The sequence below is a fragment of the Narcine bancroftii genome, chromosome 2 (assembly GCF_036971445.1).
Source record: "Narcine bancroftii isolate sNarBan1 chromosome 2, sNarBan1.hap1, whole genome shotgun sequence".
Taxonomy (NCBI): domain Eukaryota; kingdom Metazoa; phylum Chordata; class Chondrichthyes; order Torpediniformes; family Narcinidae; genus Narcine; species Narcine bancroftii.
This window is the reverse complement of record NC_091470.1, coordinates 320,224,707-320,252,683: the sequence shown is the minus strand read 5'-3', so window position 1 is coordinate 320,252,683 and position 27,977 is coordinate 320,224,707. Positions and strand designations below refer to the sequence as shown.

At 40.8% G+C, this 27,977-nt stretch overlaps 1 protein-coding gene across 1 annotated transcript in view; it reads right to left on the bottom strand.

The window, feature by feature from the left end:
* Positions 1–3,791: 3,791 nt before the first annotated feature.
* The window catches only part of cfap418 (cilia and flagella associated protein 418), a 111,173-nt gene continuing 86,987 nt past the window's right edge, over positions 3,792–27,977 (bottom strand). Inside the window, exon 7 of the mRNA XM_069921810.1 lies at positions 3,792–3,932. The gene's annotated coding sequence lies outside the window, so the exon portion shown is untranslated. The remainder of the gene's footprint in view (positions 3,933–27,977) is intronic.

Sequence of the window (27,977 nt, the reverse complement as noted above, 5' to 3'; positions counted from 1 at the left end):
TAGTCTTCCAAAGGCGCTATTTGCCTTGGCGAGTCTGTTGTCTATCTCGTTGTCGATCCTTGCATCCGATAAAATGGTGCAGCCGAGATAGGTAAACTGGTTGACCGTTTTGAGTTTTGTGTGCCCGATGGAGATGTGGGGGGGCTGGTAGTCATGGTGGGGAGCTGGCTGATGGAGGACCTCAGTTTTCTTCAGGCTGACTTCCAGGCCAAACATTTTGGCAGTTTCCGCAAAACAGGACGTCAAGCGCTGAAGAGCTGACTCTGAATGGGCAACTAAAGCGGCATCGTCTGCAAAGAGTAGTTCACGGACAAGTTGCTCTTGTGTCTTGGTGTGAGCTTGCAGGCGCCTCAGATTGAAGAGACTGCCATCCTTGCGGTACCGGATGTAAACAGCGTCTTCATTGTTGAGGTCTTTCATGGCTTGTTTCAGCATCATGCTGAAGAAGATTGAAAAGAGGGTTGGTGCGAGAATGCAGTCTTGCTTCACGCCATTGTTAATGGAGAAGGGTTCAGAGAGCTCATTGCTTTATCTGACCCGACCTTGTTGGTTTTCATGTAGTAGGATAACCATGCTGAGGAACTTTGGGGGGCATCCGAGGCGCTCTAGTATTTGCCAAAGCCCTTTCCTACTCACGGTGTCGAAGGCTTTGGTGAAGTCAACAAAGGTGATGTAGAGTCCTTTGTTTTGTTCTCTGCACTTTTCTTGGAACTGTCTGAGGGCAAAGACCATGTCAGTAGTTCCTCTGTTTGCGCGAATGCCGCACTGTGATTTTGGGAGAACATTTTCGGCGACACTAGGTATTATTCTATTTAGGAGAATCCTAGCGAAAATTTTGCTTGCAATGGAGAGCAGCGTGATTCCCCTGTAGTTTGAGCAGTCTGATTTCTCGCCTTTGTTTTTGTACAGGGTGATGATGATGGCATCACGAAGGTCCTGAGGCAGCTTTCCTTGGTCCCAGCAGAGCTTGAAAAACTCATGCAGTTTGGCATGCTGAGTTTTGCCGCCAGCCTTCCAGACCTCTGGGGGGGATTCCATCCATACCTGCTGCTTTGCCACTTTTCAGTTGTTCAATTGCCTTATATGTCTCTTCCCGGGTGAGGACCTCATCCAGCTCTAGCCTTAAGGGCTGTTGAGGGAGCTGGAGCAGGGCGGATCCTTGGACTGAGCGGTTGGCACTGAAAAGAGATTGGAAGTGTTCTGACCATCGGTTGAGGATGGAGATCTTGTCGCTGTGGAGGACTTTGCCGTCTGAGCTGCGCAGCGGGCTTTGGACTTGGGGTGATGGGCCATACACAGCCTTTAGAGCCTCGTAAAAACCCATGAAGTCGCCAATGTCCGCGCTGAGCTGGGTTCGTTTGGCGAGGCTAGTCCACCACTCATTTTGGATCTCCCGAAGTTTGCGCTGAAGATGGCTGCAAGCACGACGGAAGGCTCGTTTCTTCTCTGGCCAGGACGGCTTTGCAAGGTGAGCCTGGTGGGCAGCTCGCTTCTTTGCCAGCAGCTCCTGGATTTCCTGGTTGTTTTCGTCGAACCAGTCCTTGGTTTTCCTGGAGGAGAAGCCCAGTACCTCTTCAGTGGATTGCAGTATGCCAGTCTTCAGCTGATCCCAGAGGGTTTCAGGGGACGAGTCCGTGAGGCGGATTGCATCCTTGAGCTTTGGTTTGAGGTTTGCCTGGAAGTTTCCTCTCACTTCGTCTGACTACAAGTTTCCAACATTGAACCTCTTTCTGGGGGCTTTACTGTTCCTGGACTTTGGCTTGAAGTGAAGGTTGAGCTCACAGCGAACCAGCCGGTGGTCAGTCTGGCATTCCGCGCTGGGCATGACCCTGGTGTGGAGCACATCTCGTTTGTCTCTTTCTCGCACCAGGACATAGTCCAGGAGGTGCCAGTGTTTGGATCGGGGATGCATCCAGGTAGTCTTCAGGCTGTCCCTCTGCTGAAAAAGGGTGTTTGTAATGACAAGCCGCTGTTCTGCGCAGCGCTCCAACAGGAGGCGCCCATTGTCATTGCACTTGCACTTTGGATAAAGCACGTTTTCTGTGAGGATCACCACTCTGCAGGTGACTTTGGCATATCTTAATGAAATGGCATTTCTTTTAGCATTTGTGAGGGGGCTGGCTCTTCCTGAAGCCATCTCAAGCAAGGCTCAAACAGGGAGTCTCTAGCCTCTGACACATGACCTTCCTCCTTGTTGACTTGGAGTTGCATGCATCTTTGAATGATTGTGGAAATTCTTTCCTGCAGCTTATGTCTCATCCATTGCAAACAAAATGCATCTTTAAGCATTAAGGTCTTTCTCTGAATGGTACTTAACCAACTGAAAAACCTCACAAAGATAAGCGTATACAGAGCCGTTGTCATACCCACACTCCTGTTCGGCTCCGAATCATGGGTCCTCTACCGGCACCACCTACGGCTCCTAGAACGCTTCCACCAGCGTTGTCTCCGCTCCATCCTCAACATCCATTGGAGCGCTTACATCCCTAACGTCGAAGTACTCGAGATGGCAGAGGTCGACAGCATCGAGTCCACGCTGCTGAAGATCCAGCTGCGCTGGATGGGTCACGTCTCCAGAATGGAGGACCATCGCCTTCCCAAGATCGTGTTATATGGCGAGCTCTCCACTGGCCACCGTGAGAGAGGTGCACCAAAGAAAAGGTACAAGGACTGCCTAAAGAAATCTCTTGGTGCCTGCCACATTGACCACCGCCAGTGGGCTGATAACGCCTCAAACCGTGCATCTTGGCGCCTCACAGTTTGGCGGGCAGCAACCTCCTTTGAAGAAGACCGCAGAGCCCACCTCACTGACAAAAGGCAAAGGAGGAAAAACCCAACACCCAACCCCAACCAACCAATTTTCCCCTGCAACCGCTGCAATCGTGTCTGCTTGTCCCGCATCGGACTTGTCAGCCACAAACGAGCCTGCAGCTGACGTGGACTTTTTACCCCCTCCATAAATCTTCGTCCGCGAAGCCAAGCCAAAGAAAAAGAAAGAAGACTTAACTAAGTATTCGAGTGCTTTCTGGTCAGGAATTGCACAGTGTCAGCTTTCCCATTATTACAGAATGTCAATTGTATTTTGTCCTTTGGTGGTAGTTATTTTACTTCAGGATCCTTAAAGTCCTTGGGCCATCTGCACAATTTCCTTCTTCCACATTCTGATGTTATACCCCACTGATTTTCTCAAGTAGCTGCGAACAATGTTGAAATGTTAGTTAAATGTGGTTACAGACCAGGAAGTCTGGCAGGATGGACTCACTGATAAACCTTGTGGCAAGCCATTGCAGGCTTAATGGCGTCCCATTTTAACAAATTCCTCTCGCTCACTTTTTTATTTAGGCTTTTTCATTTGCTGCTAATTTTGAGGTGCAGGGTGCGTGAAGTTACCTGAGAAATATCTGTTTAAATTTTACATTAGGTGACTGTACTAAATGGGTTTTGGACTTCATCCCTTTGACAAAAATGTTGGGGTTCTTCTAGGTTTTCTTACAGCCTAATAGTAAAGAGTTTGTAAGAGCTACTGGTGGCAACTGTCATCATCCTTCACATCATCAATAGCTGTAAGGCCTCTCTTACAGAAACATTTCAGTCTGTAAATTGAAAGGGACTGTGGAGAAACCTTCTCAAATCTGACTGTATCCTTCTATATGTGCTGAATGATAGTATATGAATTGCAGTGTTAACCAATTGGTGCCCCACAGACCCAAACCCAGTGTGGATGGGTTCAAACAGACCAAAGCTCCAATTCTTTTTTTGATCTATTGCAGTTTTGTTTCTCACCTCCAACAAGTTCTCCACTGGAATGAATCTACAGGTGCAGTGGGAAAATATTCAGTCTATATCACTTCTGGTCCAGAATCGAGTCACTCCAACTTTCAACAAACTGATATGCAGATGATGCTCTTGTTTGTGCACAGATGGAGGCTGAGCTGGAAGATAACATTAACTTGTTTACATGTAAGAATTATCCTTTCACTCAAGGTATGCAAAACAGGGATCTTCTACCAACCGCGCAACATTGTTCCCTGACAACCAAAGTCAAAGTTGAGATCTGGAAAAAAAATGGACCACCTAATGACCAGTTGTTCAGGTTAAAAAAAAATGGCTAACTTTCATTTTTTTGATTCTATTAATTGCATTTGAAAAGTGTAAATGTTTTATTTTGAATAAATGCACAATTTACTTAATTTTTCTGAAAATGTTATTGTTCAGCATTAACCATCCCAATGTCAACACAAACCATTTTGCTGGTATGCTTTAAGCCTCAAGAATTATTTGGTATGTTTTTTCCTTTATTATTAAGACAAACAAGTAAAGGGCGGTTTAACTACAGATTACAGATCATAACATAGAACAACATGATCAACATTAGAGAAGTATAGAATATCTTGTATAAGGGAATTTTACATGTATTATTTGTATAGTTTTTGTATTCAATATTTGGACATAATATGAGTTATGATTTAATTGCTTAATTATTATAATTATAGTATTTGATGTTCTGAATGAAATAAGTAATGTAATAATTATGGTTCTTATAATTTACAATTGATATGTGTTATGTATATGATTTGATTTATGTTATCATTAGTAAACCTTCTGTAAAGGGTTCTTGTGAAACAATAAAAATATTTTAAGAAGAAAGGAAATTCAAACCAACTTCAATAGTTAAAGCAGTTCAGTTTAGGCTAAGAATTAATTAGTTGGGATGGAAATTGTACTGCATATTGAATTAAATGCTGAAGTAGGGCAGCACAGCAGCTTTGCTCCAGTTTCCCCAGGCTACAGGAAAGTCATTTGCGCACATACAAGATGTTGAAAGCATAACTGATCTTGAGTATAGTTACACAAAGTAACCATGCACAACTATGAAGACAGCCTGAGGTTAAGAAATTTCCTGCCATATTGGAGCTCTTAAGTTGGTAGTTCTTGGCAGAGACTACTGCTGCAAGTAGAGGGATAAATTCAGTTAACTTTATGTTGGAAGTAGCAGGCAATCCACTTTTCTGACATTGTGCTGGCAGAATGGATTTCTGGGGCTTGTACTGGAGCAGTCAGACATACTAGTTTCCCCCCCAAAAATGGAAGGTCTTACCTACAAAGTACAGATAATGTAAATCTGATTTGTTGTTACATCAGAGGAAAAAACAATTGGTGTCTTTCATAGCTGATTCAACATGACTCTGGAAAGAATGACCTTTTGACTACATGTGAGAAGACCAGTTGTCTTGATTGAAGCCCACAGTAGTTAACTTTAAATTATTTCCTTTAATTAGGCAAGTAATTTTGACAGATCAGCTTGGTTTATCATGTATAATAGAAAACAAGCTGCCCACCCAAACCACAATCAGCTACAGAGATTGCCGGGATGAGTCAGGATATAAAGTTAATTGGGATAAAAATGAAATTTTACCAGTTGGAATAGGAGATTATTCAGAATTTAAAATTATTACAAAATTAAGGTGGACAAATAAAATTAAATATTTAGGTGTGTTTGTAGATGTTAATTATCAGTCATTGTATCAGTTAAATTATGTGCCTATATTAAAATGGATTAAAGCAGATTCGATTAAGTGGAAAGATCTTCCATTAACTTTGATTAGTAGGGTCAATTGTATTAAAATGAATATTTTTCCCTGAACTCTATTTATTTCAGTCAATACCTTGTTTACTTTCAAAAGTTTTTTTTTCAGGATTTAAATAAGGTAGTGCAGGATTTTTTTATGGAAAGGTAAATTAGTTCGAGTGGCATTGTATAAACTTGCATGGAAATATGCGTTAGGTGGACTTCAGTTACCACATTTTCAAAATTATTATGAAGCGGCCCAGTTGAAGTTTATTAGTAGGTTGATGGATCTAGATCAACCTCCTGGCTGGGCTAAGGTGGAAATGGTGTGTATTTCTGAGGTCAAGGTACATCAATTTATATTTCGTTGGAATTTGAATTTGTTATAGGAATATAATATGCCGGTATTGAAACATTTGTTAAAGATCTGGATTTTAAAAAAAGGGTTTTGGGATCAAAAGATAAATTATCAATTTTAACTCTTTTGTATAATAATCAGCTTATTTCTTTTTCAATATTTAATAATTATTTAAAGAGTTGGGATTTTAAGGGTATGAAGACAATACAGGATTGTTTTGAAGAGGGACAATTTTTTTTAATCAATTGAGAGAGAGAGATTTGATATATCTGTAAATTCTTTGTATTACCAACTTCAAGCCTTGGTAAAGGATAATTATAGTAGAGAGATGAATTTACCTACTTTGTTGAGATTTGAGTCTGATTTCCTCTGCACCAAAGAAGGGTTATATTTCGGTTATGAACAATTTGTTACAAGATAATATGGATAAATCGGATTGGGAAAAATCTAAACTTAAATGGGAGAGTGATTTACTGTTTATTTTTCCTGAAGATGATTGGGCGGATATGTGTCAGGACAATGTAATCAAATTGTCCAATGTAAGATATGGAATGGTTAATTATAATTTTTTACATCAATTATACTTGTCTCCAGAGAAACTTAAAAAATATCGATTTAGTAATTCAGATTATGTTTTAGATGTGATTCATGTATTGGAACTTTATTACATGCTGTTTGGACATGTTAAAGTTCAACCATTCTGGCAAGGAATTAAAGTGGTTTTGAAAAAATTGTATAACTTTACATTACCATTAGACCCAATGATTTTCTTGTTGGGTAATTTGATTTCATTGAGGGGATGAGGTTTGGTTAAAATTCAAATTGCTTTTCTACGTTTGGTGTTATCAATAGCACGTTAATGTGTTGCGAGTACTTGGAAAGACAATACAGAGATTAATATATTATGTTGGCATAATGAATTGAAAACTTGTATTAAGGAAAAAAATGATTATAATTTACATGATAATTATTCCTTTTTGTTAGCAAATGGTTTCTGTATTTGGAATATATGCATTTAGATATACTTTGAATTGTTCTTAACATTTATAATTTTTTAAATATATAATTTATATTTTTGGCTCTCCTTAAGGGAGCTGGCTGAAGGGGTGGGAGGGTGGGTTTGGGTTTTAAAAATTTTATTTTTCTGTATTTTTTGAGGTTTTTTCATTTTTTTTAATATATATCTTTGTAAAATCAATTTTTGATTATTACTAGACTCTATTATGTTTTTTCTATCTTTAAATAAAGTTCGAAAAAAAAAGAGATTGCTGGGATGGTGTTTCTTTTGAGTTGATGGCTCATTGAGAATGCCTGCTGTGTCATTGTTTCTTGCTGTTAATTTGGCTACATGTATAAATTATCTGCCTGCTTCTGTGTGTTCAGTTTCCTCAGATTCAACATATAAATTTAACTTGGGAACACTGTAGGAATCTCCCTTGCAATCCTAATGTTTTCTAATCCAGGAAAATGGCTGATGGACAGAGCAGGAATTTAATGAGCCATCCATGCTAATGGGCTTTCTGTGGTTCAAATGGGGTGCCTGTGGAACTCACAGCTACTTCATTATGTGCATATGCAGTCTGACGGGGTGAGTCAGCACCTAAGAGATTCTCCCCCCCACCCCACCCCACCCCAAATGATGCAATGGAGGTTAGAAAATGCAAGAGTGGAGGACACAGGATTTTCTAATGTATTTCCTCATTCAATGAACTTCACCATTTGAGTCTTGTGCTGTCAGTGATGAAGAATTAAGTAATTGCATCTTAACTTTTAATTTTAATTTAGAGATCTAGCACAGTAACGGGCCTTACGGGCTTATGAGCCTGGGCTGCCCCAAATACACCAATTTACCTCATAGTCATGTGTCGCTTAACACCCACAATAAGTTCTGTGAAATTAGGCATTATGAGATGTGGACATTATGCATACACCATATTATATACATAGCAAAACTATATGGGATACTGTAGTGTACCTGGTAACTGAATAATTATGGGACCACCAACATGTATGAGGTCTGACATTGTCCAAATGGACATTATGCATCACATGACTGTACATGTTTTTGAACATGGTTGGAACCCAGAGGAAGCCAACATGGATGTGTGAAGAATGTTCAAACTCCTTATTTGAACCTGGGTTGCTTTAACATTGAGTTTTTTTGTTAAAAAAGATTATGATTAATGACCTTTTGATCACTGGTCATTGAATGGTGAGATTGGCGACAGCATAATAGATGTCAAAGTGAGATTGGAAGCCCTCTATTCCTAAACACTATTCAGCATTCTCTCAGGTTTGTCATGAGTGAATGCTGAGGCCCTTTAGAGGAAATGTATATTGTGCCACCCATGATGCACAATATTCTGGGAATATTGCCAAAAGAGTACCAGTTGTGCTGAGGCTAGTCATGTCTGGAAGTGTGCAAGCTAATTTCCTAATTGGTCACCAAGTAACCCAAATATAACTGCTAATAGGATCGAGCAAATATAAACTCAAAGAATGAAGAGTGAAAACTAAGAATTCTTGACCAGGAAGCCTAAGATCACCAGTTGAGAAAGTCCAGGAACCTATTCTAAAATATGTATAAAAGGAAAGTTTGGAAAAATTCCATGATTGCATAAAGTCGGCATGTGTTCATGATGGACAACAGAACATTGTTAGTCTGGAAACATGAAACGGCAACAATTCTACAGCATTTTATTTCATTTGTATATTTTAACATCTTTCTGCTGATGAGGGATAGTCCTCTAAAAAGATGAGCTCAACCTTGGATCTGTACCTTCCATAGGAAACAATGAAGGAAATGGTTCTGCAAAGAGTACACAATTGAATGATACAGTGTAAGTAATGGTTCAGGTGATTGAAACAACCTATGAAGTGCTGCTGACCTGTTTGGCACAACATCATATCCATGTGATGAACCAATATTTTCAGCTCCACAATTTGAGTTTCCATACATAGTTCCTGTGCACATTAGAATGACTAATAATTATTTCTTCGTTCATGTTTCACTCATGACAAAATGGCTTCTTGTGATGGTAATCTCCTGCACTAATGATATTGTGTTATGTGGCTTGGCCTATTTGCTTCCTGGTTCTGTGTCAATATTTTGAATTGGTGTCTGGGTTGAATGACTCACTTTGAGAGCCATTTTCTTGGTTCTTGCCTTCAAGTCAACTGTAGGCATGTTTGCACATTTTCATGCGCTGGCAGCTGATGAGGCATGTAGTTTTGGAATTACTGGTGGTGTCCTGACTAAATAGTCTGTCATGCCTAAGTGTCATGTCAGAATCAAATTGTGTAGATTAAAACCCAAGCATCTATGTCCACTGCATCTCTTTCATCCCTTTCGAGGGAGCCAACAGCTCACCTTCAGAGTTGCTCTGTGGTATCCCTAGTGATGTCTCCAGTTGCAATTAGATATGCAGATAAAGTTCTTGGTTTGGGTCTTTCTGCCTGCAGTGACTCTTCATGTGCTGGTAATTTTCATAACTCACTGGAGACAGCAGAGTGGAGAATTGCCAACTGCAATTCCGTACCTGAGTGGCAGCTCTTTTGTGGGCTATTGCTTTTCTGCTGTTGTCCGTGGCTGTCCCTTTATACAAATGCCATACTTCCGGATTTAATCTTAGTTAGAGCTTCCCCTTAGAGTGAGTTGTCCTGACCTGTTGCCTGCTGAAAGTGGAACAATGTCGTACCACAACCAATGAAACTCATGACTCTTGCCAGCAGCTGCTTCTCGGTGGGTGGGTGGGGGAGAGGGGAAATCTCCTAGGAGCACTTTGTAACAAATTGTAGATATCTCATTGGTATCCTACAATTTAGTGCTGATGGGTGAAATACAGTTTGAGGGATTGGATGGTTTATGGAGAAAAGAGTTAAAAACATTTCACTTACTTCACTTGCTAGGATTAATTACATCTCACAATTTGGTTCAGTACTTCTTTGGAATGAGTGCTCTCACTGGTATTCTTTGAATTCTTGAAGTCTAACTATGATACAGCCCGCAGCTTGAGAATGATGCAAACTCTAAAATGGTTTACAAGTTCACAGCGTAAAGTATTTCCTCAGGAATTAAATGGTTGTCAGTTATGCTTCTAATGTGAAGTATTTCATGCAGATAGACAGTTTCAAAAGCTGACCTGTTGGCTCTTTTGCCAGACAGTGAGGCTTTCTGTAACCAAAAAAAATGAAGTAAATAAAAATGGAAGTTTAAAAAAAACCTGTCATTTCAACTGCCTTAGAAATTACTTTGCTATACAAATGTATAAGGAAATTATTCACTCTTCTGAAATTCAATCTCTTGAGGCATTTGGCATAAAGGTGACATCTAGAATATGTCCCAGTTCAAATAAAATCAGCTTTGAGGTCATTTTTATACCATATCCATTCTGAACGTTAGCCAAGGCAGCATAGCCTGTAAAGGGCTTGCTGTGAAATTATCCCATCACCCTTTGAAATGCTAGTCAGTTGAAGGTGATGTGTGTAAATTTCATTTTAGGTCTTCATATTAGTTATGGATCAGATTGAGATCAATTGAACCATAGATCACAACAACTCAGAAACAGGCCCTTCGATTCTGTGCCAAACTATTATTCTGCCCAATCCCACTGAGTTACACCTGGACCATGCCCCTCCATACCCCTCCTATATACCTGTCCAAATTTTTTTCTTAAATGTCAAAATTGAGCCTGTGTTCACCAATTCAACTGGCAGCTTTTCCACACTCCCACCACTGTCTATGTGAAGAGGTTAACACTAATGTTCCCTTTTAAACTTTTCCCCCTTAACGCATGCCCTCCAATGTTTAATCTCATCTAATTTTGATGGAAAAAGCCTGCTTGAATTTACTCTATCTATACCCATCATAATTTTATATACCTCTGTCAAATCTCCCCTCATTCTTCTGTGCTCCAGGGATAAAGTCCTAACCTGATCCTGTAAATCAATTCAAGTCCTGGTAACATTCTTGTAAATCTCCTCTTTTAATCTTATTTATATTTTTCCTGTAGTTAGGTGATCAAAACTGCACACAAAACTCCAAATTTGGCCTTGCCAATCTTGTAAACTTCACCATAACTGCACTTTCATCTTGTTTTCACTCTTGATCTCACTTAATTTTTCCCCTTCCTCTTCAATTTGTTAATTGTTCCCTTAATCTTTTATAATGCTGTGGAATGTTTTACTTTTCAACAATGTGGAAGTTTGGATGTGCTGTACATGAGCTTGGATGTACTAGGACATGTCCCTTGCTGAGGCTTCTCCCACTGACCCCTGAATAAAGGTGACTGTGCCTCAGTCCAGGATATTCGACCAGTATGGATGTATCTCCATTCTGTTGTGAATAAAAGCCTATTAGTTTCTCTACAACTTCTAGTCTTTCAAATTATTGATGGTGCATCAATTTTATTCACAACAGTTTTTCTGATAATGGAACAGATCCTGAAGCCAGAGAAGCAGAACCTTGACCCACCATCATCCAACAGCTTTGAACTTTGGCTGCATTGCTTCAAAGTGTTCCTGCAGGCCTTCTCTGCTATCATTTGATCAGAGGATGACAGGCTGCAAGTGCTGTATTCCTGGATTGGCCCCTGGTATACTCAATGATTAGGGATGTGCAGCAATGGACACTGAAAAGCCAGTACCGGAGGAAGGCACCTTCTGACTATCCATATGCAGTGACCCAGGAATCAAGTGCCAAGTAGCTTTAGGGCCCTGCGAGCTCTTGGATGGACCTGCGACTTCAAGGCTGTGATGGCTGCGATGTACACAGAGGAGAGACACCTATGTTGCGGGCATAAGCTCCAGCCACATCCAGCAGAAACTATTGAAGTAAGGTGAGCTCATTCTGCAGGAGGCAGTCAAGCCCATGGATATGCTAGAGGTGGCCCACCAAAACATGGATACTTACTCAGCTGACACTGTGGCTGCCACGTGGTTACCATGGGTGCCACCATCTTGGAATGTGGGAGGGCCACAAGGCAGCAGCACACTGCCACATTCCACCACCAATCTGACCACAAGTGCTGTCCTCCACGAGTTACTTCTGCGGCCTACTCAAACACCCAAGAAAACGCTGCCCAGCGAAAGATGCAGTTTGCACTAAATGTTGAAAGAAAGGGCCATATGCTAAGGTGTGCAAATCAGGGTTGCCCTCTAAATTTAGCAGTGCCATGTGCAGTACATGGGAGCTGCTATCTTGGATGCTACCATCTTCTCAACTTGGTAGCACCAGGTGCGGTCCTTGGGAGCCATCTTGGAAACGAATGTCTGAACACTCCACCGTATCTACGGAGCCCAACAGCAACTCAACACTGGCCTCCATCATGCTACACTAAGGGAGCTCTCATCAAATCACCAGATCAATGATGCATATCAGGGTAAACAGTCATGTGATGAGCTGACTGCTCGATAGTGGCAGCACAGAGCTTCATCCACACCAACACGGTGCAGCGCTACTTCCTTGCAATAAGGCCAGTAAACCACAGAGTCTCTTTGGCCTCGAAGTCCAAAACAGCAGATGTCCGCAGCTACTGTGTAGTGACTCTAACTGTACGGGGCTCAGACTACAAAGATGCTAAGCTCCTTGTGATGCCACAGCTTTGTGTTGCTGTGCTGCTGGGACTGGACTTTCAATGCCATCCTAAGAGTGCCACCCTCTTCACTGTCCATAACCAGCAGTTTTTAAACCACCCACTGTGTTCCGCCCATGGAAACCACCCAGCCTCTACTCCCATCATTTCAAGCCAGCGTTGCCCATCAAGATCATCCCTCCACTGCTGTTTGCTAACCTCACTTCTGACTGTAAACCCGTTAACACAAAAAGTAGGTGATGCAGTGCCGGGGACAGGGCCTTTATTAGGTCGGAGGTACAGTGGTAGTAAAGAATGGGGAAAAACAGAATGGTTATCGCCTACAGTCAGACCATTAATAGACATATGCAGCTGGCTGCATACCGTCTTCCCTGCATATCTGACATGATGAATCAAATTGCTCAAGATCAGGTATTATCCACTATCAATTTTAAAGTCAGTATGCCATCAGTTCCCTATCTGCCCAGAGGATCGCCAATACACTGCCTTTGAGGCAGATGGCCGCCTCTTCCATTTCCTGAGAGTTCCCTTTGGAGTCACTAATGGGGCCTCAGTCTTTCAGCAGGAGATGAACTGAATGGTAGACCAGTACGAGCTGCAGGGCACATTCCTGTATCTGGACAACGTCACCATTTACAGCCATGACATGCAGGATCATGATGCCAATCTCCAAATATTTCTCCACACTGCCGAACTTCTTAACCTTACATACAAAAGGATAAGTGTTTGTTTAGCACAACTCACCTTGCTCTCTTTGGCTGCGTCATAGAGAACAGAATCATTAGCCCCAATCCTGACCACATGCGCCCTCTTTTGGAATTCCCCCTTCCCCACAGCCTAAACTTCTGAAAAGGTGGCTGGGCTTCTTCTGCTATGCCCAGTGGGTCCCCAATTATGCAGACAAGGCCCGCCCCCTTGTTAAATCCACCTCCTTTCCCCTGATGTCAGAGGACCGAGCGGTCTTCAGCTGCATCAAGATGGACATTGCCAAAGCCACGATGAATGCACCCCATTCCAGGTGGAGAGCGATATGTCCGACTTCACCCGGGTCACCACCCTTAACCAGGCAGGTAGACCCATAGCCTCTTTCTCCCGCACTCTCCAGAGCCCCGAAATTTGACACTCCTTGGCCGAAAAGAGGCCCAGGCCATTGTCGAGGCAGTACGGGACTGGAGACACTACCTTGGTGGTAAACAATTTACCTTGCTGACTGACCATCGTGAAGTTGCTTTCATGTTCAACAATCACCAGTGAGGTAAAATCAAAAATGACAAGATATTGAGGTGGAGAATTGAACTTTCCACCTAAAATTTTTATATCTTGTACTGGCCTGGGAAATCCAATGGACCTCCAGATGCCCTATCCCATGGAACATATTGCCAACGCACAAATAGATGGTTTTTGATTCAACACCTGCTCCGCAGCCAACACTACGATGGTCACAGCAGCAGACCAGACCACTTGAAAGACTTAATTTTTAAGAACTTCTAATTCACTTCTCACCCTGCTGGACTCTTTAAAAACAAGGGGTGAATGTAGTAAACCACTGTATATCAGTTTGGATATGCTAGGACATGGCCCTGGCTGACTGTGCCTGAAGCTCCTCCCACTGACCCCTGAATAAAGGTGACTGTGCCACAGCCCCCTCCTCAGTCCAGGATAGTCAACCAGCATGGACTTCTAGTCCTTGAAGTGGTGCATCAGACAGTAATAGCATTGACCATCAAGCACTCACATAACCAATATACACAAGCTCTACATTTTCTTTCACATCTCCATCAACTTCCTCTTCTGATCTCTACTAGGAGTGATTTGAGGATGTCAACTATCACATGGACCCATTATTGACAGGCAAGAGAAAATTGAAGCAGAAGAAAGGGAAGTTGATTTTTGTTGCACTTTCCATAAACTCATCAGCTTTTCACCGGCCATGCCATGATAACTAGAGATTGTTGTCATGTGCATTTGCGACAAGAATCTGACTGGATGAATCTCAGAATTATGAGCTGCTGCTTTCATTTGTCTGGAAGGAAATAACAAACATGTACGCTTTAACTATGATTGGTCTACTCACAAAATGACTATGTTATTACAAGCATGAACTGCACGGTAAACAATGTTGCCTGGATAACTGGTGATAACCTTGAAGTATCTGAAGCCAATGACTTTATTGCAAAAAGCAGTGCTCTAATATTTGATCAACGTTCTCTTAACTCTTTGCCTGCTGACTTTTCCATTTTTCTGTTAGATATTCATCAGCTTCTTCCACACGCAGAATCTTTGGTCTTTCTCTCTGATTACATATGTTGCAGCAAGATGGTCCAGTTCCCTCCCTCTTCTAAAGACATGCTAACAAGTTATTACTTTTGTACGTTATCCCTGAGTGTAGGTAAGTGGCAAAAAGACTTAAAGGGGAATTGAAGGACTTGCAAGAACAAAATAAACTGCAGACCTACAGGGAAATTGGGGAGAAAGGAGTGGAGCTAATGGAATTGTTCTTTTGGGAGCCAGCATAGGCCAAATAGATTCTGTCCTTAAAAAAAAGTATCAAGAATTCCCTGTTTCTGTGATATACAGAAAAGGAATAATCACTTATAAAGCAACCAGTGTGAATAAACTTTTTTTTCCAAATACAGCTTCCTGTAAATTCTCTTTGAGTCCTTATCCACATAGTGGCTTGTGGGCTGTGCCTTAGTCACATAATAGCAATAACTAGTCTAGTTCTACTCACAATTTAAAATGTTTCTTCATCACTGCATGAATGATGGAGTAAATACAATAATTAATGTAAGGCGTGAGGTAGTATTTAGATGGACAAAGTGTTAAAGTGGAGATGCAAGAGACTGCAGATGAAGAAATCTAAGTTCCTCCAGCAGATTGTTTTTTTTGTCTCCAAAGTGATAGAGTTTGAATTTTTTTCCTTGTGATGGTGAAGAGACATTCGAGGCAAAGGTATACGTTGTATTTGGGGCATGGACACATCAAGACTTTGTTTATTTTAGAATGTAGAGCATAGAACAATACATTACCGAAACAGGACCTTAGGGCATGATCTCTGCACCAAACATGATGCCCAAAGTAAACTAAAGCTCTGCTACTTGCACATGGTGCAAACTTAAGATATCCATGAACTCATCACACATTGGAAATTAACATGTAACCAGTACAACTTCAAATTGAAATGATACCCCTTAACATTGTGCACAATAGCCATGTTTTCTAGGAGTAAATAAAATAATTCTCTCCTCATGAACATGTTGCTGTGAGCAACCAAGTCACCTACTGTCATATTTTAATAAATAGTTGTTAAAACTAAAAAATAGCTGAACTTCTCCAAGTGCCACAGTAACACAGTCACTAGCTGTGGTCTGGTACAGTATGATTAAACTATAGCAGTTCTGCTTTATACAGAGTTCACTTTGCTGCAATTATACATGACTCCCTGCAATGGCTCAGAGCTTTGGTGAGACCCCACCCAAAATATTGTGGGCAGTTTTGGTCTCCATACCCATAAAAGCTATATATGCTGGTGACAGTTCAACTCCCTCTCAGTTTTAACCTCTACTCATTTAATGGCAACATTTTCAAGAGGACAAAATTATTTAACTTGTGTTGTTTATAGCAGAATTCATAAAACTTCTTAAAAGGGGATAAAGTTGTTGATTGTAAAAAAGAGAATAAATGGCAAATATAGAGGAAAACTCAATGACTTTATAAGATCAAATATGTCTTCCTGTGTTGTAATATTTTATGATGAGAAAGTAGGTAAAGGAAACACAGGCACTATTGGTTTTGCTACAGCTTCAGGAGATAGCTGAAATGTTTCTTTTCACAACTTATAATTCTAAAATGTTTAGTGGGACTATATAAAATTCTGAACTTTAAATGAGGTTCTGACGATGCACTTTTTTCCTCACAAGTCCTTCTGTCAAATCAACTCTTGTTAGAGGAAGGGGAAGGTAAAACAATACTGGATGGGGGGTGAATGAAAATAAAGATACAACTATATAAATAACATATAAAATGAAGCATTCTACTCAAGGAATCATTAATTTTCCAACACATCTGCACCACTCAGGAATCTGATTTTTCTAAGCAACAACTTGCATTTACATAGTACTCTAAATATCTTGACAGGAATCATTACCGTAGACTCAAAAAAACATTCTGCATGTGGAAGAAGCTGATGAATATCTAACAGAAAAATAGAATATATATATATATATATATATATAGAAAATATTTTAATTATTCCCCCCCAAAACAAACACTACCCAAAGGTAGTAACGCCCTAAAAAACTGGGTGTGGTAAATCCCACAAGTGGTAGATGATTATCAGTTTTCAGTGCTGGGGAGGGGGTGTGGCGAGATGGCATAGAGACTAGACGTGCAATCCCTGTCCTCCCTGGTCAGACTTTTAAGTACCCGTTTTTTAATCTTTTATTTTTAATTTTAAAATTTAAATTTTTAGTTTGATATTTTGGTGAGCCATTATGGCTCCTAATGTAAAAAAAAACGAAGTCTCAGTTACAAAAGAAAATACAGTTTCAAAGTGCATTAGAATTGGGGCCTAAATGACCTGGAACAGCCTCGGACTCGATTTCAGCGATCTCCAAGCCTCAGTGATCACCGGTGGGGACAAAAATTAAAGTAACAGCCACTCACCAGTCTCAAGATGGCGCTGGTTCGACCAGTTTTGTGGAGGAAGGAGAAGTTGGGCACGAGCCTGGAGGGTTGTTGCAAAGAATAACCCCATTGGAAGAGATGGGAGTGCGGAGAAAGAGGACTGTGACACTAGACACGCAGTCTATAGCGACTGTGGACGTGAGTAGCGCTGTTAATTACGGAGGATTCAATAATTTTATTAAAAAATGGTCTGCGGGGGGAGGACAGCGACGACCCCCTGAGGAAGTCGGGAGGGTCGTCACTGGGTGTCCAAACCCGCAGCAAAACTATTAGAATGCTGCCTTTTGATGTACAACTAGAAGAGGACTTACCTTACTAGGCCACTGCACAAGAAATGCAAGAAGAGCTGGAAGAAAGCGAGTTACAAATTACGGAACCGGATTCTGCATTCCAAATTGCATCTCAGCCTATTTATATGATGTTTGAAGGTATTGCTTCTTATTTGGATACTATTACTGGACAATTGAACCAGCTGGTTCAGATGAATACTGATATGAGCTCAGACCTAACTGTGGTTAAGGCAGAAGCAAAAGAAAATTGGGAAAACTTAAAAAAATTTGAAGCTTCCTTTTCTGAATGTAAACAACAAGTACAATCCAATACAGAAACAATAGTAAAGGTGGAAAAATCAGTTAAAGATTTAGGAGTCCGGGAAAGAGAATTAACAAAAAAAAATAGACTATTTGGAAAACCAAAGCAGAAGAAATAATGTGAAAATTGTGGGTTTGCCAGAAGGTATAGAAGGTCAAGATCCTGTCAAATTTTTTAAAAATTGAATTCCTCAGATGTTATGGGAAGAGTCTTTTCCTGATGGATAGATATTAGAAAGAGTACATAGAGCTTTAAGAAGACCACCCCTACCTGGTCAGCCTCCAAGAGCTGTGATAGTTCGCTGTTTGAATTGTTTGGATAGAGAGACAATTCTTCGACTTGCAGTTCAAAATGCAAGACAAAGGCAAGCTCCAATGATGGTTCAGAATAGTAGAGTTTTCTTCTACCCTGATTTGAGTCAAGATGTCATTAGACGCCGACGTGAATTTAATCCAGTTAAAGATGTTTTATGACATAAAGGTTACAAATTTGCTTTTCGTTACCCTGCTGTGTTGAAAGTGTTTTATGGAAACTATCAGTCTCAATTCTTTGAGAGTGACCATGAAGCAATGGTTTTTGATAATTCGCTACCAGATGTCAGAGGACAAAGAAAAGTCCACCATTATCTCCTAAAAGAAAATCTGACGGTCTTGGAAATGGGAAAAATGGCAGAAGTGGAAAGAATGGGAATGGAAAAACAGTAGAGCTGATTGATTGACTCCTTTTTATCAATGTTGAAATTACCGGTATTAGAAGAAGAAGATATATTGGAGCTGGAGGCTCCTTTTACTGATTTAGAAATTAAATTGGCTATGTTGGAAATGCCAAATGGAAAATTACCTGGTAATGACGGGTTTTCGGTTGAATTTTATAAGGTATTTTATGATGATTTATCTACAGTGTTTGGAGATGTGTTACGACAGATTAATGAACATTATGATTTACCTGAATCATGCTCTAGTGCCTTAATTACTATAATTCCTAAGAAGGATAGAGATCCATTGAAGGTGTCTTCATATAAACCAATTCCTTTGTTAAATGTAGACTATAAAATAATAGCTAAAGTATTAGCGAATCGATTTGCTAAATTTTTACCTAAGTTGATACATGTTGATCAAACAGGTTTCATAAAGAATAGATATGCTTCAGATAATATTCTTAGAGTGATTAGTTTGATTAATAAATATTGACTGTGCCCTGGCCATCCGATGGTGATATCTCTTGATGCAGAAAAGGCTTTTGATAGAGTTCAGTGGAACTTTTTATTTAAAGTTTTAGAGAAATTTAAGTTTGGCCCTTCTTTTATTGGTTGGATTAAAGCTTTTTATAATAAACCAATAGCCAGGGTATTGACAAATGGTCAGATCTCAGAATATTTTAAATTAATTCATTCAACTCGACAAGGCTGTCCTTTGTCTCCAGCTTTGTTTGCGTTAGTTGTTGAACCTTTAGCACAGCTGATATGACAAAATACACAGATACAAGGTATGAGAGTTTTAGATGAGGAGTATAAAATTAATCTATTTGCTGATGATGTCAGAGTCAGCTCTTCAGCGCTTGACGTCCTGTTTTGCGGAAACTGCCAAAATGTTTGGCCTGGAAGTCAGCCTGAAGAAAACTGAGGTCCTCCATCAGCCAGCTCCCCACCATGACTACCAGCCCCCCCATATCTCCATCGGGCACACAAAACTCAAAACGGTCAACCAGTTTACCTATCTCGGCTGCACAATTTTATCGGATGCAAGGATCGACAACGAGATAGACAACAGACTCGCCAAAGGCAAATAGCGCCTTTGGAAGACTACACAAAAGAGACTGGAAAAACAACCAACTGAAAAACCTCACAAAGGTTAGCGTATACAGAGCTGTTGTCATACCCACACTCCTGTTCGGCTCCGAATCATGGGTCCTCTACCGGCATCACCTACGCCTCCTAGAATGCTTCCACTAGCGTTGTCTCTGCTCCATCCTCAACATTCATTGGAGCGACTTCATCACCAACATTGAAGTACTCGAGATGGCAGAGGCCGTCAGCATTGAATCCGCGCTGCTGAAGATCCAACTGCGCTGGGTAGGTCACGTCTCCAGAATGGAGAGCCATCGCCTTCCCAAGATCGTGTTATATGGTGAGCTCTCCACTGGCCACCGAGACAGAGGTGCACCAAATTAGAGGTACAAGGACTGCCTAAAGAAATCTCTTGGTGCCTGCCACATTGACCACTGCCAGTGGGCTGATATCACCTCCAACCGTGCATCTTGGCACCTCACAGTTTGGCGGACAGCAACCTCCTTTGAAGAAGACTGCAGAGCCCACCTCACTGACAAAAGACAAAGGAGGAAAAACCAAACATGCAACCCCAATCAACCAATTTTCCCTTGCAACCGCTGCAACCGTGTCTGCCTGTCCCGCATCGGACTTGTCAGCCACAAACTAGCTTGCAGCTGACGTGAACATTACCCCTCCATAAATCTTCATCTGCGAAGCCAAGCCAAAGAAAAAGACTGGTGTATTTAACAAATCAAGCTCAATCACTTTTACACTTGAAGGAGTGTTTAACACAATATGGAGCTTTGTCTGAATATAAAGTTAATAGGGAAAAAAGTGAAATTTTACCAATAGGTGAAGGAGATTATTCAGTTTATAAAGATATTATTAATTTGAAGAGGACTAATCAAATTAAATATTTGGGTATAAATGTGGATGTTGATTATCAATCTTTATATAAATTAAATTATGTACTGTTAATGAAAAGGATCAAAGCTGATTTGATCAAGTGGAAGGATCTTCCTATAAATTTAATTGGAAGAATAAATACAATTAAAATGAATATCTTTCCATGTATACAATATTTGTTTCAGTCATTTCCGTGTTTACTTAATAAGAATTTTTTTCTGAGATTTAAATAAAATGGTTAGGGAATTTTTATGGAAAGGTAAATTTCTGAGAGTAGCTTTGAATAAGTTAACTTGGAAATATGCATTAGTAGGATTATGTTTATCACATTTTCAAAATTATTATGAGGCAGCTCTATTTAAATTTATTAGTTCTTTAATGGATTTAGAATGGCCCCCTAATTGGGGTAAAATTGAGATGGTGAATATTTTTTAATTTGAAATACATCAATTTTTGTTTCAGTAGAATTTAAATTTATTACAACAATATAACCATATAACCACTTACTGCACAGAACAGGCCAGTTCGGCCCTACTAGTCCATGCCGTAGCAAATCCCCACCCTCCTAGTCCCACTGACCAGCACCCGGTCCATACCCTTCCAGTCCTCTCCTCTCCATGTAACGATCCAGTCTATCCTTAAATGTAACCAATGATCCCGCCTCAACCACGTCTGCCGGAAGCTCATTCCACACCCTTTGCGTAAAGAAATTTCCCCTCATGTTCCCTTTATAATTTTCCCCCTTCAATCTTAAACCATGCCCTCTAGTTTGAATCTCCCCCACTCTTAATTGAAAAAGCCTATCCACATTTACTCTCTGTCCCTTTTAAAATCTTAAACACTTCTATCAAGTGCCCCCTCAATCTTCTATGCTCCAGAGAAAAAAGCCCCAGTCTGCACAACCTTTCCCTGTAACTCAAACCTTGAAATCCTGTCAACATTCTTGTGAACCTTCTCTGTACTCTCTCTATTTTGTTTATATCTTTCCTATAATTTGGTGACCAAAACTGTACACAGTACTCCAAATTTGGCCTCACCAATGCCTTGTACAATTTCATCATAACCTCCCTACTCTTGAATTCAATACTCCGATTTATGAAGGCCAACATTCCAAATGCCTTCTTCACCACACCATCTACCTGAGTATCAGCCTTGAGGGTACTATTTACCATCACTCCTAAATCTCTTTGTTGCTCTGCACATCTCAATAGCCTACCATTTAATGCATATGACCTATTTAGATTTGGCTTTCCAAAATGTAACACCTCACACTTATCTGTATTAAATTCCATCAGCCATTTCTCAGCCCACACCTCCAGCCTCCCTAAATCACCTTTTAATCTACGGTAATCTTCCTCACTGTCCACAACACCACCAATCTTTGTACCATCCGCAAACTTGCTTATCCAATTCTCCACCCCTACTTCCAGATCGTTAATATATATAACAAACAATAGTGGACCCAGGACCGATCCCTGAGGAACTCCACTAGTCACCGGCCTCCAAGTGGACAAACAATTTTCCACTACTACTCTCTGTCACCTCCCATCCAACCATTGCAGAATCCTTTGCACTACCTCCTCATTTATACCTAATGCCTCCACCTTTTTTCCTAACCTCCTGTGGGGAACTTTGTCAAAAGCTTTACTAAAGTCTAAATAGACAACATCCACAGCTTTCCCTTCATCAACCTTTTTTGTAACCCCCTCGAAAAACTCAATCAGGTTTGTCAAGCATGATCTACCCCTGACAAAACCATGCTGATTACTCCCTATCAATCCCTGTACCTCCAAATATTTGTAAATACCATCCCTCAGAACACTTTCCATCAACTTACCCACCACAGAATTCAGACTCACAGGCCTATAATTCCCAGGTTTACATTTGGACCCTTTCTTAAACAGCGGAACCACATGCGCCACCCTCCAATCCTTTGGCACTACCCCCGTGACCAGTGACATCCTAAATATCTCTGTTAATGGCCTCCCTGAGTGTCCTTAGGAATATTTTGTCCGGTCCCGGAGATTTATCCACTTTTATCTTTTTCAACACAGCCATCACTACCTCCTATATGCTTCATGACCTCCCCACTATTTTTCTTTACTTCAACTGGTTCAATATTTTTTTCCCTAGTGAATACCGAGGCAAAGAAATCATTCAAAATTTCCCCCATTTCCTCTGACTTCTCACTCAGCCTACCCTCACTATCTACAAGGTTGGACTCGGGGTCGGAGGAGGCAGTGAGTCAGCGTATGGTGTTGTGTGAGAGGAGGAGGAGCCAGGAGACAGCATCAGAGAGGTGAGTAGCATAAATAGCTGGAGTTACCGGGGCTCGGTCTTAGAAAGGTCGGACTTGGGGTCGGAGGAGGCAGTGAGTCAGCGTCTGGTGTCGTGTGAGAGGCGGAGGAGCCAGGAGACAGCATCAGAGTTGTGAGTAGCATAAATAGCTGGAGTTACCGGGGTTCAGTCTTAGAAAGGTCGGACTCGGGGTCGGAGGAGGCAGTGAGTCAGCGTCTGGTGTCGTGTGAGAGGAGTTAATTGGGGTTAATTGGTAAGAGCTAATAAAAGGAGTAGAAAGGGAGGGAGCTGTTTTTGACGACAACACCTCCAAAAGGTGCATCCAATTGCATATAATGAGTGACCGCATTAGGGAGCTTGAGCTGCAGTTGGATGAACTGAGGATCATAAGGGAAGCAGAGGCAGTGATAGAGAGGAGTTACAGGGAGACAGTCACCCTTAGAGGGCAGGAGTCAGGGAATTAGGTGACTGTGAGGAAAGGAGGGAGAGTGCCTGTGCAGAGTACCCCTGTGGAAGTGCCCCTCAGCAACATGTATTCAGCATTGGATACTGCTGGGGGGAACAGCCTACCAGGGACGAGTCATGGGGGTCAGATCTCTGGCACAGGGGCTGCCCCTGAGGTTCAGAAGGGAAGGAGGGATAAGAACAGGATCCTTGTAGTTGGGGACTCATTAGTCAGAGGGACAGATAGAAGGTTTGTGGGACAAGATCGGGGTCTAGTTGGTCTGTTGCCTCCCTGGTGCCAGGGTCAGGGATATCTCTGATCGAGTTCATGGCATTCTGCAAGGGGAAGGAGAACAGCCAGAAGTCGTGGTCCCCATGTGGGGACCAATGACTTAGTTAGGAGTGGTGATGAGGTCCTGAAACAGGATTATGTAGAATTAGGTAGGAAGTTAAAAAATAGGACCTCCAAGGTAGTAATCTCTGGATTGCTGCCGGTGCCACGCACTAGTGAGGGTAGAAATAGGAGGATGTGGAGGATGAATGCGTGTCTAAAGAGATGGTGCAGGGGGCAAGGGATAAGATTTCTGGATCATTGGGATCTCTTCTGGGGAAGGTCGGACCTGTACAAAAGGGATGGACTCCACTTGAACTGGAGGGGGACCAATGTGCTGGCAAGCAGATTTGCTAGAGCTGTGGGGGAAAGTTTAAACTAGTTTGGCAGGGGGGTGGGGAACAGAGTGTGAATGCAGTGTCAAGGGAGCATGGCCACCTAGACAGGAATAATAACGATAACAGAGGTCGGATGAAGATTAAGGTAAAAGGTAGAAAAGAGAATATAGGTGAGGGCCATTCTCTGAAATGCATATATTTTAATGCAAGAAGCATAGTGAACAAGGTAGATGAGCTTGGAGCATGGACAGATACTTGGGGTCATGATATTGTGGCAATTAGTGAGACCTGGCTACAGGAGGGGAAGGACTGGTAACTTAATATTCCAGGATACATTTGTTTTAGATGTGATAGAGCAGGGGATAAAAAAGGGGGAGGAGTTGCTCTGCTTGTTAAGGAGGGGATTACTGCCGTGAGGTGGCAGGATGGTCTGGAGGGATCGTCCAGTGAGGCTGTTTGGGTGGAATTGAGGGGTGAAGGAGGCATGAGGGTGCTAATAGGGGTGTATTACAGACCATCAAATGGGCCAAGAAAATTAGAGGAACAAATTTGTAGGGAGATAACGTACATGTGTGAGAATCATAAGGTAGTGATCATGGGAGATTTTAACTTCCCTCACATTGATTGGGATACCCATACAGTTAGAGGGCTGGATGGGCTAGAGTTCGTTAAATGTGTTCAAGATTGTCTTCTAAATCAATTAGTAGAAGAACCGACTCGGGACGGTATAATACTAGATCTCCTGTTAGGGAATGAGCAAGGTCAGGTATCGAACATTAATGTTGGAGAACAAATTGGGTCTAGTGATCATAACTCTGTTAGTTTTCAGGTAGTTTTAGGGAAGAACAAGGAGGGGCATAAAGTTGAGGTTCTGGATTGGAGAAGAGCAAATTTTAAAGGAATAAGAAGGGATTTGAGGAGTATTGAGTGGGGCAGGATATTTTCAGGTAAGGATGTAAATGAAAAATGGAGGATATTCAAAAAAGAAATTTTGCAGGTACAGAGTAGATATGTCCCAGTGAAGATCAAAGGAAAGGCTGGAAGTCATAGGGAGGATTGGTTTTCGAGGAATATTGGAAATTTGGTGAGGAGTAAAAGGGAGGTGTACAAGAGGTATAAAGAGCAGGGAGCTGAGAGTTTGAAGGAGGACTACAAGAAGTGTAGAAGGAATCTTAAGAATCTTAATATAATGTGCCTATACTAAAGCATTTAGTGAAGTTATAGATGAGAAAAAATAGAACGATAGGTTCTAAGGGTAAATTATTGACTTTAACACCATTATATAATAATCAACTTATTCATTTTTCAATGCATAATCAATGTTTATTACATTGGAAATCTAAAGGTATAAAAAATCTCGGGATTGTTTTAAAGAAGTTAAATTTTTTATCCTTTAATCAAATGAGGGAAGATTTTGGTATTAACGAGAATTCTTTATTCGTTTATTATCAACTTCGATCTTTAGTAAAACAAATATTTGGTAGAGATACGATTTTACATAAATTGACTAAATTTGAATCTTTCCTTGTGATTGTACCAAGAAGGGATATATTTCATTTATGTACCAAATATTACAGGAAAGTATGGAAAAAAAGGGATGGGATAGATCTAAGATTAAATGGGAAAAGGATATTAATTTTATTTTTTCAGAGGATGACTAGTTAGATATCTGTCATGATCGTGTTACTAGAAGATTGATAAATATTCGTAATGCAATGGTTAATTACAATTTTTTACATCAATTGTATTTAACACCTCAAAAGTTAAAAAAATATGGTTTTAATGAATCAGATTCTTGTTTTAGATGGGGTAATTCGGTTGGAACTTTTTTTCATGCTATTTGGTTATGTGGACATATACAATCTTTTTGGAAAGCAATTCAATTGTTTTTGGAACATTTGTATAAGATTAAAATACTTCTAGTCCCGACAGTATTTTTGTTGGGTGAGTTGAAGCCTTTGAAAGATTTGGGATTAGATAAATTTCAGATTGCTTTTGTATATTTAGCTTTATCTGTAGCAAAAAAATGTATAGCAAGCACATGGAAAAATGCTAATGTGATTGATATTAATAGATGTCATAATGAGATGAAAACTTGTTTGGTAATGGAAAAAATTACATTTGTTTTACATGATAATTATTCTTTTTTTCTTAATAAGTGGTCTTTATATTCAGAATATTTACATTTAAATTTACTTTGATTAGATTTTAGTAAATATTTTTTAGTTTATATTTTAGTTGTCTTTCTTTTTGGCTCTCCTAAAGAGAGCTGGCTGAGAGGGCAGAGGGGGAGGGTTCTTTTTCTTCTTCTCTTTTTTTTCTTCTCTTTTTTTTATATAATTTTTAAAAATTGTTCATAATATGTACTTTTTATACTGTATGTAATAATCTTGTTGAACAAATAAATAAAGTTGTGGAAAAAAAAATTTCAGTGGTATCCATTCCCCCATCATTCATATTAATACAATTCAATACTGTAAATATATTCAACCCAATGACTCCATTCCCAATGATTGTTCCGGGTCTTCAATGTCAATAAGACTTTGTGTTAAAATCTCTTTCTTTCCATTTTTCCCATTCTTCCCATTCTGCCCTTTTCCATTTCCCCTCTTTTTAGGCGACGATGGCGAAACTCTTCCATGTCCTCATAAATCCGGTAATGAATTAGCAAAAACTAATGTATCTTGATCATTCTCAAAAAATTGAGATTGAAAGTTACCATAAAATACTTTTAACACAGCAGAGTATCGAAAAGCAAATTTATAACCCTTCCGCCACAGTACTTCTTAGGCCGAATTAAACTCCCGTTGACGCCTAATAATTTCTTGACTCAAATCTGCATAAAAATACTCTATTATTTTGAATCATCATTGGAGATTGACTTTGTCTTGCCTTCTGTACCACCAACCGTAGTATCATTTCTCTGTCTTGATAGTTCAGGCACCGAACTAAGACCGCTCGTGGTGGTTGTCCCGGTAATGGTTTTTTTTTGTAATGCTCTATGTGCCCTCTCCAATACTAGACCTCCCGAGAAAAGCTCTTTACCCAAGACCTCGGGGATCCAACTCTTAATTTTTTTTATTGGATCAGACCCTTCAATGTCTTCTGGAAGACCCACAATTTTCACATTATTTCTCCAACTTTGATTTGAGTCAATTCTTTCTTCTGGATTCCCCAATCCACAAACAAATCTTCCACTTTCTCTATTTTTTCCTTATTACGTACAACTTGAATTTTACATTCAGAAAAAGCAGTTTCAATTAAAAAAAAAGTTTCTTGCACTGTATCCACTGATTTAATACATTTACTGACATTCCTCTTAACTGTAGATATATCTTCAGTCACATTAGATATATCTCCAGACATATTAGATATTTTAGTTGTCACATCCAAAAATCCTTGAGTTTTTTGTTTAGACATATTGTCCATATGATAGGCAATCCCTTTCAAGACTGTATAGACCATTCCAGGTTCCAGTTCCACATTTTGAGGCCTACCTTCTCTAGAATCCACCTCCAATTGTTCCCATGAACTGCTTGTTAAAGGTAAGTCGTCTTCTTCTTCCAACGTTGTCGGGCCCTTCCTGGTGCAGCTGCGGGTCTGCACACCCGACGGCGGCATCCCAACCACGTCGGGACACCGCCGCTTGGGTCCCCCCACAGCCCACACATGGTCCAATAGTTCATGGACCCTGGAGGCACCGCACATGCCCGGCAAGGCCAGGGACTGCACAGAGGCAGTTTCCAATGCCATTCTGCAAGTCCCGGTTCACCCGACGGCAGCTCGGGCTCAAGGGCCCTTCTCTCTGCTGCGTTACCCATGCATCCAACATCGCAAACGCACGACTCAACACCGGCTGAGCTCGTCAACATGCCGGCGCTATCTTATGGAGACATAGTCAGCACCGGTGTAATACTCAGCCTGGCAGGAGTTCTCTGTGCCTTGGAGGTTCCAAACGACAATTCCGTGGCTTCAGCTGGACAGGTAGGCCTCAATTCTTCAGCACTTTTAAAAGGTAATTTCTTCTGTAATTGAGCTTTCATTTTTTTAATATTAGTCGCCTTTGTGAGCCAGCAATGTTCCCAAAAATAAAGA